Source organism: Hetaerina americana, unplaced genomic scaffold (genome assembly GCF_022747635.1).
Source record: "Hetaerina americana unplaced genomic scaffold, ioHetAmer1.1.p SCAF_7, whole genome shotgun sequence".
NCBI lineage: Eukaryota > Metazoa > Arthropoda > Insecta > Odonata > Calopterygidae > Hetaerina > Hetaerina americana.
Genome location: NW_027287316.1, coordinates 71,025,974 through 71,041,705, shown reverse-complemented (window position 1 = coordinate 71,041,705; position 15,732 = coordinate 71,025,974). Strand labels below are relative to the sequence as shown.

Below are 15,732 nucleotides of genomic sequence, written 5' to 3'. Positions count from 1 at the left end.
CATGGGGAGCAGGGAAGGAGGTTGGATAGCCGCTAACTTTCGTTTTCTTTTGAAAACGAGTGGAAGATGTCTTGGAGGGAGCTCAGCTGCTTTCCTTTCTCCCCTGTTACCTGGCGCGTCAATTCTTCTCACTTCTCTCTCTTCTTCACTTTGTCAGATTTGATCAGCGGTCAAAAGTGCGTTGGTTGTGCGATGGTCAATATTCCGTTTGTGTGGAGCCACCTGTCTCCCTACACCTCCTTCCATTCCCCTCGGCTTGCGGCTTCACTCTCGGCATGCGAGTGATAAAACCTATGAGTACTCCTTTAACTACGGACGATGAAAAGCAACATAACACTGAGACGTTTGTACCAAGCTCCCCTTTATAAAGTATAATAATCGACCTTAAGCATCCAAAACGGACTGGTTCACGAGGCACCCTTGAATGGGTGCCAAATACTCGCACTGTCGTGGATCTACAGAGGTTATGGCCAAGTGTGTTCCAGATTTTAACTTGCTTCCTGCATTATAATTTGCTGCAGGGAACATCAGGGCCAAGTAGAGAGAAAGGACAAGAACGTGAACGGATTGTAAAATAAATGCCATTGGAAAAATTCATATGAATAATTTAACCCGTAGAAATATTCTCTCGAGCCTAAAACGACCTGTTTTCTAAACTGAAAATTGTGGGTAGTCATTTTATGCAGCGGATCCCAAATGGCTCTAAAATCAACGATGAGTTGTGATGAACAAATCTTACACCCAGCTTGAACAAAAAAAGCAGTTGTTTTCGAGTTCTCCAGGATTAGAATTTTATGTTATGAGGTTTTTGTTTTTTATTCAAGGAAATCTTTACCATAAGTGTACAATAATTTTGCATTGTAGCCCATTTTATGTCAGCAAAAAATTCAATTCGAAATTTTCACCCTGCGAGCTCATGAGGATAAATTATAAATGAAATTTTCCTCGAAAATTTTCCGCGATACGTTTCCGGATTGGGCAATTAGTTGAGCATTATTGATATAAAATGTGTAGAAAAGAGTCACCAGTCCCTGCCTTAGCCAGTCCGAGTCGACTTGTTTGTAGAAAGCCCAGAATTCGCAGCTTGGCGTCTTACATTGGCCACGATAGGCATTCCGACCACCAATCTATATTCTAGTAGCTCTTAAGTTGCTTCAAAGATACTTGGCACAGCTGAGTCCTGTCATTGAGAAATAATTCCAGAGGCGTACAAAATCTACATTTCGCGCCACCTGCCAACGTAATACCGCGCGACGATTCCGCTATCGGAGATATTTGAATAACGTATGAGATAATAGCGGTATGTTCAATGAAATGGATAAAAAAACAAATGCACGCAGATAAGATAGATTTGGCGCCGCGGTCATGGTAAACATATTGTTGTATACTTACAAGAGTGCTTTTTAAATACCGTCTTGTACAGGTCTGTTTTCAATTTTACACTGAGTCAGAGTTTAAAAAAACGCTGAAACTGAAACCATCCCCATGAATATTAATTATCAGGTTCATATGGCAGACTTTCAACTTAAAAATAGATTACATTTTATGAAACTGGACTGCTCATAACAATAGCTTTTAGATTGGATTATCTCCGTTTACTCTGATGCGGGAACTGGAATTGCTGTTACGCGTTCCTCACATTCATAACGTAACTTCTCTGGAAGTTAACCATTTTCACATTTATTGAAACTTAAAAACTCCCGAAAAATAAATCAATGGAAAGATATGGTAATTAAAATTAATTTTAAAATGACGTGCACATGACAACGTTGAAATAGAAGAAAGAAAAATGTACTGTGAAAATAATATTCACTTAATTATAAATAATTATTAACAGATTTAATTCAAGAAGTGAAATGGTTGGTTGGCTTCTCAAAGTTCAACTAATATTAATGAAGTTCCTAGAGTGCAAGGAGAAGGAAACCAGATGAGAGAGGCAGCACAAGGCTCTACCACTTGAGTGAGAAACGCAAATAACCGCCGTATTATTAAAAATAATTCTGGACAATTTATCACCACGCTTATATATAGACTCACCGACAGCTAAGAGTAGCAACATAATGCATTTACTAATGCGAATAAAATATCAGAATCAGGGTTTCCTTTGCGGATTCATTTATCAGGAATTACTCGGAGAGAGTGCTGTATGAGCATTTGATTAACGAGAGAGACCTTGCAGTAATGTGACCGAATACCGTTCGGGAAAATTCCAACCATGAGATTTAACCGATGAACTATTAACTTAGGTTTTAAAAAAATTGGCAACAGTGAATAAAATAATTTGGAAAAGTAAAAATTTTACAATGATTGAAGGTGCTGGATACAGCTGGACACAGCTGGCGCTGAAACCAAGATAGACGTGGCTCCAACAACATGTAAAAAGCACAGCATTAATGGTAATAGGTGTGAAGTGAAAAAAATATTTTACTAAACTGAATTTGAGTTGACAGTATTGAGCTAGTAGCCAAAATCAACCCTGGGAATTAGGCTACAAGAAGATTCAAATGGTGCGAACATACCGTTAGTATTTGCCTAATGGCACGGCATAAGCATTTACGATTTCACATTTACTAATATTTATGACAGGTAAATTGCACCCTCAGAGTCACTATGATAGCTTAAAGAGTACACCTCTAGATAAAGGCACACAAGTAGGCAATTAGAGGTCTTTCAAGAAAGAAGAGCGAGAACATCATTCAAAACAAAGAATTCTCACGTTTTTATACTTACCACCCGCGTATATAGGCTGATAACATGAACTTTGATAACTTTCTATTTTAACCTTCCGTTTTCGTTCCCATTTTCGATGCCATGGAAATCGTAGTGGCAGCGCGACCTCTAAATAAGCTCAACAGAACATCCTTTAGCTTTTGTAAAGCTAAAAACAAACAAATGGCTTCCTACACTCCAAGACATGATCTTTCTCAGTAATTAGTTCACCCTAGAGAACCAGATATTGCCGCTCTTTTACTCTCTCTATTTGAAGACGTTTAGTGAATCATTCATTTTATTGCTTCCCACTTCGTACTGTTTGAGTTCATTTTCTTACACGGTTGGATTCTATATAGATGATATTTTGACTTTCTACTTTCAACTCAAGGGCGAAATATACCCGGCAATTTTTTTTTTAATTTTCTGCAAGTTTAGGATATTTAACTCCTATGAGATAAACGCAGAAGAGATGCTTCGGGATGAAATATTTTTCAACTTAGGCCATAAAATAATTAATAAAATCATAATATATAATGGAAAACCAACCCTCAGCAATGAGGATGTCTACCATCGATAAGATTGTACAGGTATCACTAAAAATTCTGAATAGTAATTTTATATGATGATACGTCAATATTAGGAGAAGGGAGGAATATGCTGGGTGAAATTCGAAGAGGGTAGGAAAAGGGAGCGGTGGAAGTATTGAGGGGTAGTGTGACACAAAAGGCCGTGAAAGAAGATAGAATGTTAAGAGTAAGGGGTAGAGGAATGGAGAGAATAGAATGCATGGATCTATGTAGAAGGTTAAAAAAAACATAAGAGGGAATTGATGCAGGAGGGAGCACAAGAGGAGCAAATACCACAAAAGGAAGCCCAAGCGAAACGCAATAGTTGTTAGGGACTGTCAAAAACTCAAATAAAAATTACAATTAGATTACAAATGATGATGGTCAAAGCAAAGACACGAAAAAGAGCGTGTAGAGCAAGGGTGTTTCAGGAGCCAAGGCTAAACAAATTTCAGTGGGACATTTATTTGGCTCAGGTTATAAACTCCATTTTCAGCCCGCAAGACCGAATCTCCACTCACCAATGCACCCTTAAGCGTCACTATTTTCGAGGCAAGATTGTGTTTACTCAGGCGCTAGGAAAGGAAGACCGAGGGGCCAAGTATATCTGACTCTGCCACGGAATTTAACGTGATACGGGACCTTCCGCACGGAAAAGCTTCAAGGCCTCCGTAACGCAAACCTCAAACGGTGTTTTGAAAGTGTCTCAGGAGGTTATCTCTTCGCATCTCCCGAGACTGAGGGAAAGAGTGATGGGGGTTGAAGATGGGGAGAAGAGGGTATGAGAGAATGGAAGGGGGGAGGAGGAGGAGAGGTAGGTTATAGTCGTTTCTCATTCCGCACCACGAAGCGACGCAACGTCAGTATTTCCACGGTTGGTGGGGCGTGCAGTGGACCCTGGTCTCGTTGAGTGTGACCCAAAGTGAAGCGCTATTCGGTCGGAAGAAGGGTAGTTTTATCTCCAATGACGAAGGGTACGAGCATGGTCAAGAACTACGTCGATGCCTCGATTTTCTGTCTTTGGCCTGGATCTCTGTCTGTCCACCAGAAGCACGACCAGAGTTATTTGGGGCGAAAATTAAATGACCTGTATTAATTAACCAAATTTTCTATCGCGCACGCTCATGTGAAATAAGCATACGAACTCACGAGACATTGGTGATAGAGTAAAAAAGCTTTGTAAACAATATTTTCATTGTCTTATGACATTTCCACTTCTGGGTCAATTCCCTTTGGAGAGTCAACCTAAACTTAGAACACACTTTATTCTGATGCATGGAATTTGTTAAAGAACCAAATGAACCATGAAACTTTCAGTTTTCTGCCCTAATCATGACGAAGATAATCCGAACGAGAATAAGGTCATCAGAAGCTCAATATTAATTAAGGCGTAAATAGAAATTACTCGTACCAATACGGCTATTGCGGCGATTTCATTCGTACTCGTGAAGTACCAAATTTGCATCCATGAACTCTAAGGTAGTTTTCTTCAAGTCATTCCGCAGATTGGATAAGATGGCTCTTTCAGGATCCTAGAGGATGATGTGAGTCTATCTAATTACTACGTTTCAGTCATATCCCCATTAGTGATTCAGGAAGCAATTGTGGGATACGAGTTGATCTTGTCGAATCATACATGCATGACAGGGAATTTCTAATTTAAACCATGAGTGTAATGAAGCTAAATCGTCCAACTTTTGACAAATGGCGAATGAATTTAATGTTTTTATGACAAGGCGCGCTGAGATACTGACATTTTTTGTTCATGAGCACTCATCAAGTAGCAATGAGAGTAGAATCACCCCCCAGCACAGAGGCAATTGACGCACTTGGTCCACCGGCCATGAAGCTGCAGAAGTTGAATGCTATTCGAACCGAATGATGCAATTATGTAGATCTTCCCATCTGCATCTACACAAATACCCCGCGATCCACCAAAACGGTGTATGGGAGAAGGTACAAGCACTAGGTAGAGAGAGAGAGAGAGTAGAGGATAAAGGAGAAGGATGATGTCAATAGGGCAAACTGTTAGCGTTTGGATCAATGGGAAGCAAGTGTTATTCATGGGGTAGTCAGCGGTTTGTTCGGCCGAATTCCAAATAGAGGGCTTTGATCATCAAGTAAAAGGATAGCCTTTATCGGTTCGATTTTAGCCAAAGGCGAGTCCTATGCCCTGCCTCTTGCCTGGAAAGGTTATGAAGTAAGGAACATGTGCACGCACTCATCGGAGTAATGATCTCTAAGAGAGCAGTGAGAGCTGATAACTCCTCGTTCTTTTGTCAAGCTAGAGGACGGTGGCAGACGGCGGGTCCCTTTCGATGCGTAGGCGTGCACTTCACGAGAGATGGGAGCTGTACGATAGGTCAGCTACCTGCACACGTAAAAAGAGAAACCTCGTTGAAAGACGGAGGGAGAGGATTAGCGTGCGCTACGACCTTGACTCCCGATGGGCAGAGGAGAGAGAGAGAGAGTTCCCGATTGCAAAACGCCGCGCTCATTATTTTTGAAATGAACAACATAAATAAGGAAAGAAACGGGATTAAAACGTGCTCACCGTACAGTGTACTTTTGAACGATGCACAATCTGAGCAAGTGATAAGGAGTTGGGGTTGGTCGTGAAGACAAAATTACGGGATGGCGAGAGGGGGGGGGGAAAGAAAGGATATCGAGGAGGAATGACGCAAAACTTCAAGAAATCCAGTATAAAACTCATGACCTGATGGAAGAGATTAACCATTGCAGAAATCGACGAGCGAAGGTGGAGAAATGGAGTTCGGAACGCAGGAACATACGTACATTCGTACATACCTTAACGGACGTGTGACCTGAAATTTTGAGAAATTATGAAAGTTAATTGGAGATGAATGCATGGTGGGTACATATGTATTGCATAACCTGTAGAAGATAATCAAATCCATTACTGCTCCACAGGAATTCTTTGGCATCGAGTATATTCATTTTAGCATCAAATTGCATCTCGGAACCCATAACTAAGAGTCTTAGAGGGAAACGAAGAAGTTAGATCGACCTTAATGAGACAAAGAAAAATTCACACAAATAAAAAAAACGGTTAAAAAAGTAATGATGCAGGTGAACTCGTATAATTACCGAGAAAAGACAAAAAAATTATTCGTAAAGCTCTATGTGCATTTGAAAGCAAAATGTTATGTAAATATTTAGAGATTAACCTATAATTAATTTGGTTTTACGTCAGGTAATACAAGGGAAATGTCCAACTGTACATTCTTTAAAGGCAGAAAATAGCAACATTGTTACCGACAGCGTAAAAAAGGCATTATTCTGAATAATTGCTTTCTGAACATATTCACCAAAATATCAGTTCACAAAACGTAATCCCCCACACAAGTGAAGATCTCATGAGCGACATAATATGAGTATTATTCCAGGAAGAATAGAAAAACATCTCCTAACTATAAAAACAAGCAATCCAGGAGAAATCTACGCAAAGATACTGACCTTCTGGAAGACTTCGCACCTTATTTGAAAAGTTTTATACTGGTGGATAGAAGAAGTATCAATCCCTCGTAACTAGAAGATAGGTCACAATAACCCCCTCTATGAAAGCGGCGATAGGGAGGGCCCCAGTCATTACATACCGATTTATTTAACATCGATATCAGAGATCAGGGAAGACAAATTTTTAGGTAGGTACAGTGACGTGAGGTGTGCTTTCTAGAGAAACAGAAGAATAAATATGGTACCAATTAGTAATACAGGAAGATTATACCACCAGGATAAAATAAGAGAGATAAGCACAGTCACAGGTGGAATGTTGTCCTAATTCCTCACTCGCAAGATACGCAATCATAAGAAAGCCTACCCAAACGCCGAAATATATTAGATTGGAATCTGAAATTTAATGATTTAATCAAACACACCAATTATTACATAATTTATATACGAATGTATGTATGCATATATATATATATATATATATATATACGAGGGTCATCCGGAAAGTAGTACCCGTTCGTGAAATAAAGACACAAAAGTAAATATTAACAAACATAAAAAATTTTATTTGAAAGAGGATACTTTAAACTACTTCTCAACATAATCTCCAAGCAAATTAAGGCATTTGTCATAACGTGTGACAAGTTTCTGTATTCCTGCTGCATAGTCCTTCGCCGCCAGCTCATTGAGATACGCGAGGGACCCATCTTGCACAAATTTTTGCATAATGCAGATGGTGTTTAACAATTTCATGAACAATTGTTCGAGAAACATTGGGAAAATGCTCACAGATGTCATCAATTGTGACGCGCCGATCGTTCCTCACGAATTCGTCAACTGAGCTCACCAGTTGGTCTGTAATGACAGACGGTCTCTCCGAACGCTCATCGTCGTGTGTGTTCCCCCTCCCCATGTTGAAGTTGCGACACCACCGCCGAACAGACGACTCGTCCATTACATTGTCTCCATACACCTCCTTTAATTGGCGATGAATATCACATGGGCGAACGTTTCTTGCATTGAGGAATTTAATCACTGCCCTCACTTCACAACTGGCGGCGTTCTCAATTTTTTTAAACATTGTAAACAATCACAGAAACAACACAGGCAATGCTAGCGTCACGCAACTTGGCTCAGAGAAGGCAGACAAGCCACTGAAGCTATCTGACCTCGTCCAGCGGCTACTCGCGTCGTCAGCACTTCATGCGGCACGAACGGGTACTACTTTCCGGATGACCCTCGTGTGTATGTGTATATATATATATATATATATATATATATATATATATATATATATATATATATATATATATATATATATATATATATATGAATACTCAAATTCATGCATACACTAATATTTCTCCATGCATGGTTGGTGCCCTAACATTGAAATATAAGTCAATTTATCTCAACATTCAACCTGTAGTGTTGGATTCACAGCTAAGGGCTTCTCAAACAAACCACACCGACACGGCTGTAGTGATGAAGTAAAACCTCCACTATGATTGGCCACGCGAAGGAAAACCGCAGAGTATATTGTCCTGCAATGAAATGGTCAATTATCTGTTACTAATAGGTCACCTTGAAGCAACCGCCAATAAGGAAATGTCTGTTGATGCTAGTACAGGAATAACGCTGACGCCAACAAAGGGTTTGATGACTAATGAACATGATAATAGGCAAAGATCATCTTTGGAATAGTGGTGAATGATTATAGCAGCTGGACATCACCTTTTATCCATCGCCCACGTTAAGCGATGAGCACCATTGAAACACCTAGATTTTGGCTAGGAATTATGTAAATTAGTTTTCACTTTAATAAAAGATGCGTATACCTTATTTGATCGCCAATATTTTCCCTGATACCATTCACCTTTTCTAAAGCGAGCATTTTTAACAATTCATTAAACATAACGTACTTACTTTCTCCTTATAATCCAGCCCTAGCTCAATAGAAATGGGAAAAATTCTTCGAGTAAATAAGATTAATATTTTGGTTTTACAGAATAAAGCCTCAAATACTCATACTATTACATAGAGAATATAATAACAAAAGGGCTATTAATTAACAATAGCTAATAAAACTTAGCCTAAATCGTTTTTGCGGGAAAAGATCACCAATACACAAACCAAACTATAATTTTCGAAAACTTTCCCATGAAACTATACCAGCATCGACAACCGGTTCCACCAGTATTAAGTATTATCAAGTGTTACATATATGTGTATATCAAAATAATTTCAAACAGCCGTTATATATGCGTGTGTGATGCCTCAAAGATTGAAACTGATGGTTTAAAATTTATTACAATTCTATGTGGAATGATTGCGAAACCATTTATATTTTCACGACTGAAAAGATTTCTTGAAATACCCCGGTATATAAAAGCTCTCAAAGTGTCACCTACCCATTTCAATTAAACAATTAAAAGGTAGGAGTCGAGAGGGGTTTTTAAATAGGCCGTTCAATATTGATAAATAAAAACAATGGAGCTGATCCGGTTGGCCCAGTGGGTGACGCGCCTCTCTGCTTTTCCGAGGCCCTCTGGTTACGATCTTTCCTAGGGTATAGTCTTCGAGCTGCCGAGATAAGATTTTTTGTACTAACAGTGTGAAATGAACTTAGTTCGGAGTAATTTAAACGCTTCAAGTAGTGGCATAGCTTGACAGAATCATTTGGATAAAGGAGGTCCCATTTGAATAAAATGGGTGACTAAGTAGGAGCTAGGGAAACATAAATGCAATTAATTCAATAATTCTCAGTTAAAATAACGCCATTCAACTTCATACGTTATCATCTTCTGCCATATTTTGGTTTCCATGTATTTATGATTCAATCTTGAGGTGAATGTGCACTCGTAAGAACGAATATTTTTGACGGAGCGTGAGAATTATGTTTCGTAGTATTCAACTAGATAAAACCTATGCCATTTGCTTGCTGGGATGCTTTGATATAGCAATGATTTACAACAAATAACCTGGAGATGACCCAGCACCACAAGGAAGTCAAGAACATCGCCGACTATTTGCTAGGCCTGGCATTGATAGTGTTTGTGCCGCCCGCGGTTTTCCTTGAGCTTAATTTCCTCAAAAAAAACCACCACAACATTTGCAAAAAGTAATTACCGTTTGTTAAACCCTTCACCTTCGGTATCATTTATTATCAAATTAAGCCTAGAAGATGTGTTTTCACTTGAGATTCTGTATTGTTTTTGCCCCGACATTAAAGATTCACTCACATACGAACAGTACACCTAGGATGGCGTCGAAGGGTTAAACAAACAAGTAAAAATGAAGTATTGAAAACTGTATTCAGAGTGAAACTCTAAAGTGAAAACATTCTGCAAGGTTACTTTTCGGAACTTTCTCTTCGCAAAATCGCCCATGACACTATCGATGTCTATTTTTTATCCGTTGTGCTGAACCAAAAGTGCCACCAGGGGGCGGTACCCCCCTTTAAGTCTTATTTCCGTCGCTAGATACTATATTCATGCTTCCCTCTCGTATTATTTAAACCAAACATAATATGTTACAAGGAAAGACGGTGATTTTAACGGTAAAGCGAACGTTGGCTACTGACACAAGAAGTGTTCAAGATCATTTTATTACGATTGAGAGAAAAAATGTGGCCCTGTTTTGCATCGCCTGTCTTGGGAATCTCTGATCTTAACGCTCCGCTGGCGTTTAAGTCGATAAATTATGCAGACTTTTCGCATAAAATATTTTATACCAAGGTTGTTTGTTGAATGGTTGACCGGAGAAAAGGAATTTTCGGAAGAGCTCTGAAAGGGTCATCTCCAGTCGGTGGCCGCAGTGCTGAGCTGACCTATCGTCATTAACCTGCGCAACTGTCTGAAAGCTCAGCGCCGCCTCGAAGCTCCAATAAAGAAAGTAAACGGGAGTGCGAGAGGCGAACGAGGAAATTATTCCGCAAGAAAGGCCGCTGCTTGAGCTCAATCCGAAAGGATGATAACCGCGAGCGTAATTGTTACGTGTACCCGGTGAAAGTCAGTGAAAACAAATGCTCAGGCGGAATTCTAGTGCCGCACCGAAAGGATTCCACTTCACAGTGAAGTGAATTGTGGCACCGGATCGTCGGACACTATATCCCTACCTAGATCTCTTAAAACTTGAGAAGCGGCGATATAAGAATTTAGTATTTGATGCCTGATATGTTTGATGTATGTTGATAAATTATAAGGAAATAATCGTGAGCCGACGAAGTAAGCTCGCAACCTTGTGAACATGAAACTAATTCCTGAAGCTTCCTTTAAATAACACAATTTAAGCATGACTTTCAGGATCTTATTGATCGATATTAAACCCAACACTATAAGTTCCGCTTTCCATTTAAGAAAATACCATCTATACACGTAGCTACATCTACTTCTACCTGAAGCTCACATGCATCATTCCATGTGCAAAGAGTAAATGTACCAATGAAAGCCTCTGAAAACGAAACATACACTGACGAATGATCGGATTGGTAGGGCGATTTTATGCTGCTTCCAGTTGACTCCGCCATTAATCTGTGAGTTAACAATTAACATTTCGATGTTATATTTTTATCGAAACACCGAAATTATATTGTTATATTGTTCGATAACATTCGAATGTTAACATACCGATGATGGCGAGGAAGAGGAAGTACCTTTTAAAAGTATTGGGTCGAGGGGCAAGGAATTTCAGTTGAAAAAATCAGATTTCTGCCTGTGAGTGGAACACAGCCCTATTGGCCCTTCCTTCGACCTTCGTCCTGATTTTAACAATCTGGCATGAATTTAATATGGATATCTGAAGAAAGAGTGAAAAAAAAGAAGTCATGCAATGCATTTAATGTGGGATGAAAAGATCATCAATTATAAAAAAAAACTTTGCCTGCGAAAACAAATTTTGTCAAGTAATCTTCATTTAAATAAATAAACTACGTGTAGTGTCAATATTGCCAACAAGATATTTTCCAAGGGTCAAATCATGTTTTCCTTTTAAGTTAGTTATGCTCCAAAACGAAGGAATCTGCGTATGTTCTCGTATGGCAGTAGTGAAAAAAGGACGAGATTGACATGACAAAGGATGACAAAAAAAGATGATTCTACATGATGAAAAAAGTGATGCTTTTCTCGCTCTCTTCACGCGAAAGTAAAAGGTTAACAATAGAATGGCTAGAACAATAGATATTCTTCAGGGTTACATTTTTGGATAAATGGTGCGTATTTAAATGGATTTAAAACGGAAGACAATAAGTCCGCTGCAATATTTATTTTGAGTGTCTTTTTTTCCACAGCAAATTCACTTCCGCAAATTTATCTCATTTTTGCACTCACATATATGGGAGAAAAGACCCTGAGAATAAACTGATAAAGCGCAGCAGAAGTACCTACCATAGCCTTTGAAGAAACCACATTGTGGCCTTACTTGAAAAGGATTTTAGCGAAGACTGAACATAGTTCACTTCCTGTTTTGTCAATCATATTCTTCCATACTCTCGCAGCAGTAAAGGCAACAGTTAAATGAACAATAAGTCGCTGTATACCGTTAACACTCTCGTCTCTAACAATCAGCGCTGTAATGCCGCGCGCTCATCGAACCATGAGAGGACACGAGTTGAATGAAGGTTACCAATCGCCACTCACTTCGACTATAGTGGCAGTTCCTTCAGCAGACACGTTTTACCTAGTCACTCACTCCAAGATCTTTCTATACGGGTAAGAAGAACTTTTTATTAGAACGTAACTCAAATGCAAATGAGACACTGTAAATAATGAATCAGTGCAATGAAAATTAGATATACTAGTATCTTAAAATGACCATATAAGCATACCATTAATGTTTGATATGATGGTTTTTATATAGATCGCTTTTTAATAGTTTCCTTCTCTCCCTCTCTTATCTTAGGCGTAAATGCCATAATTTAAAAATAAAGATGGCGGCAACCATCTAAATCCAGCTAGCAACAGGAAACACAAAAGTAAAAAGAAACCGTAAAACGTATATATAACTAGCACAGACCACAACCTCCCAAACAAGCAATGCGAGCTACAAAATTATATTTCTGATGCTTAAATATATTATAAGTGGAAGTATATCATTAATGTAGGTTTTGAATAGACACAGCCTGATTCCTGCTTATTTCTAAGCCTCAGCTAACATGGCACAACGTGACACTCTACATAACATAAAATTCCGCATACTCTCTTTCTTCCTTCACTCAATACAGCATACATATTCTCTTCATCCTCGTACTTCCCTTTCCTTACATTTTCCGATCTATCAAATTTTTTAAGACTGTGCTAATCAATAGGCCCTGCGTACTCTTTTCCCGCTTCTTTTGATCGTATACCCTATCATGCCCAGGACTTCCTTGTTTGTTTTCCTTACCGTGCATTTCCTTTTTTTCCATCCTTCTTCACACCCGAATATAAAAAGCTTCCAATATTAGTACGCCCTATTCTTGCCTCAGCAAATAAGTTTCCTCGCTGAACATAACTATCCTCCATTAATAAGTAATCTTTCCATAATTAACAATTTAAGAAATGTTTCTGAGGCTTCAAATTTGTCAATTTGAAAACCTATGAGGAAAGTATTTTTCCGATTCATAACCGACTGACTCTGACCAACTTTAAATTAGATCGGTCACTATTCATGCCGAAGTTTGGCTCAAAATCCGATGGAAGGAACTTTACGATAAATTAGACCGGGAATTTAAAGGCACAAAAATCTGGTATTTTACGTTATTTATAAAATTGGGTATTTTTCAAGTTTTTATCTTTAAATTGCCCTATCTCTCGATGAAGCAGATTTTTTGGAATTGTCTACCTGAGCGTAACAATGAAGTAATGATATTAAGACAGGAAGTTGCCTCACATCAGGTGATATTTAGGTTCTCATTAGCATCCTCGAAACATTCTGTTTTGATTTGGTAGAGCAACTGATTATACTGCCTGTATTTACGAAAAACAAAAGAGTTTTCTATTATGCCTTGTGCCGTTGATCTAACTTCTGATGGCAAAGATCAACACTTCTTAATATAGAAGAAAATTATATCATGCAACGATTTATATATATTCAAAAGGACAAAATGATTCTGTTACTCAATGCAACAAGTCTATTTCCTCCCAATTCATCATGTTTTGTAGCAATCAGAGCCGAGATTACATATTTTCTTTCCATATTGCGAAAAAAAATAATGAAATGACTGCATATAATGAAAGAAACATGTAAAAAGTAGAATATGGCGCCTGCAAGGTCGAATCGAAAAGGGCTTCTCCCAGGAACGTTTACCACAGGATAAGACGAATAGGAAATCACAAAATAAGACGTAATCGGGAATAGAGAGACTAGGCTCCTAAAAGCTAAGCTCTGATATGATCAGTATGTTGATGAAATATGAATCTTAAGTTCTTCGTACGATTTGGAATAAAACTTTTAAAATTTTAAACGTCAGTACTGGAGAGTGCACATGTTGACTCAGGGGTTTTCTTCTCTATTATATAATTAACCTGTGAACCCTGGAATTTAAAACTTTCACTGCTGAAAAATTTTTGATATTTTTTCTGTTGCAATTTTTATGGCATTTATGATTACCGTTATCACCGTTTTGAACTTTTTATTAGGAGAAGGGTTTGCGAAACCGGCAGAAAACGCAAAAGAAGTGTGGCAGGCCAGAAAATGACTTGAAACTGCATACTATACTTGTTCCGTGGACTTGTGACCATAATTTTTTTTTAAACATGAAGAACAGATAATATACCGAAATAAAATGTACTTCTGAAAGACTAAGGTACACAGCTGTACTATAATCTAGAAAGATTGATTATAACGCATACATTTGTAACATTACAGGGCTTAGCTATTGCAAACAAGATTATAGAGGTTCTAGAATAAATCTTACAATTAAAAATTATTTTGGAACAAAAGAATGATTGTAATTGATACTTACACAGAATAACACATAGTGAAACTTCACAACAGGAGAAGAAATAACTATAACCATAACAACAATAAAACACAAATCTAACTGCAGCTTTCGCTCCCATGTCTCGGGTGTACTTCCGTAGTTAAAATACCGTTCTGCATCATCAGGATATGCCGACGTGTACCAATCACAATAAATTGTGTTCTATAGATGAAATAATGACAAAAATGCAGCACATAAACGGAAGACACATGCGGTACATCATGATAATGCTTAAAAATGCGTTGATATTTTCTTTTCTTAACTTTGAGGCCCTACTATTCTTATATATTTTTATCGTTGCGATTTTATTTCCCTCTATTCATCGCACCAAATGAATATGTTCTTTGTCGCCGAACATGTTCTGATACTGAGCTTCGTTTACGTCAAATGCAGATCTAGCTCGTTTCTTCTTTTCTCTGCCAGATATAGGAAGACTTCGTTTCGAAAGACGGGGCTCTTCGCGCGGTCACACATGTCGGTCATCATAGCAACCAGAAGTCTCACTCACCGACCGGTCTCTCTCCTTTCCTGGCCGCAGCGTCCAATCTTCGTGCGCGGGGAGTCTCCGGTGAGTTCGACGCCCGAACGGGCGACCAGCTTGTACCCTTCCGTGAGAGACGGGCGGCCCTCCTCCGGTCGGAGCGAGAAGGTGAAAGCGGCCAACCAGACGGACTTCACCGGGATCGTCGATCCACCTTTCTCGGACCCAGCGACGGGGAGGAGGAGGAAGAAGGCGGCGCCAAGTTCTCCGGACGCCTCCTGAATCGCACTGTGGCGAATCCCGCGCCTGTCGCACAGAGGTGGGTCGCCGGAGAGGACGTCGTAACCAGAGGGTCCTCCGAAGGAGAGTGGTGTCCATTCATATCTCACTCTCCGTGTCGGGACACCCCTCCCCACCCCCAAACTCCTCGCCCCACCACGTTCCACTCGGGAAAGGTTTGAGAGGATAGGCATAATAGCTGTCGGGAGAGGTGGGGCGGAGGGCGAAGGAGGGGGAGTCCCCTGCCGCCACCCCACCTG

At 39.3% G+C, this 15,732-nt stretch overlaps 1 protein-coding gene across 1 annotated transcript in view; it reads right to left on the bottom strand.

Annotated features, from left to right (window-relative positions):
- The window catches only part of LOC139696483 (uncharacterized), a 90,628-nt gene extending 75,103 nt beyond the window's left edge, over positions 1-15,525 (bottom strand). The window contains exon 1 of the mRNA XM_071595267.1: positions 15,221-15,525. The gene's annotated coding sequence lies outside the window, so the exon portion shown is untranslated. The remainder of the gene's footprint in view (positions 1-15,220) is intronic.
- Between the last annotated feature and the right edge of the window lie 207 nt (positions 15,526-15,732).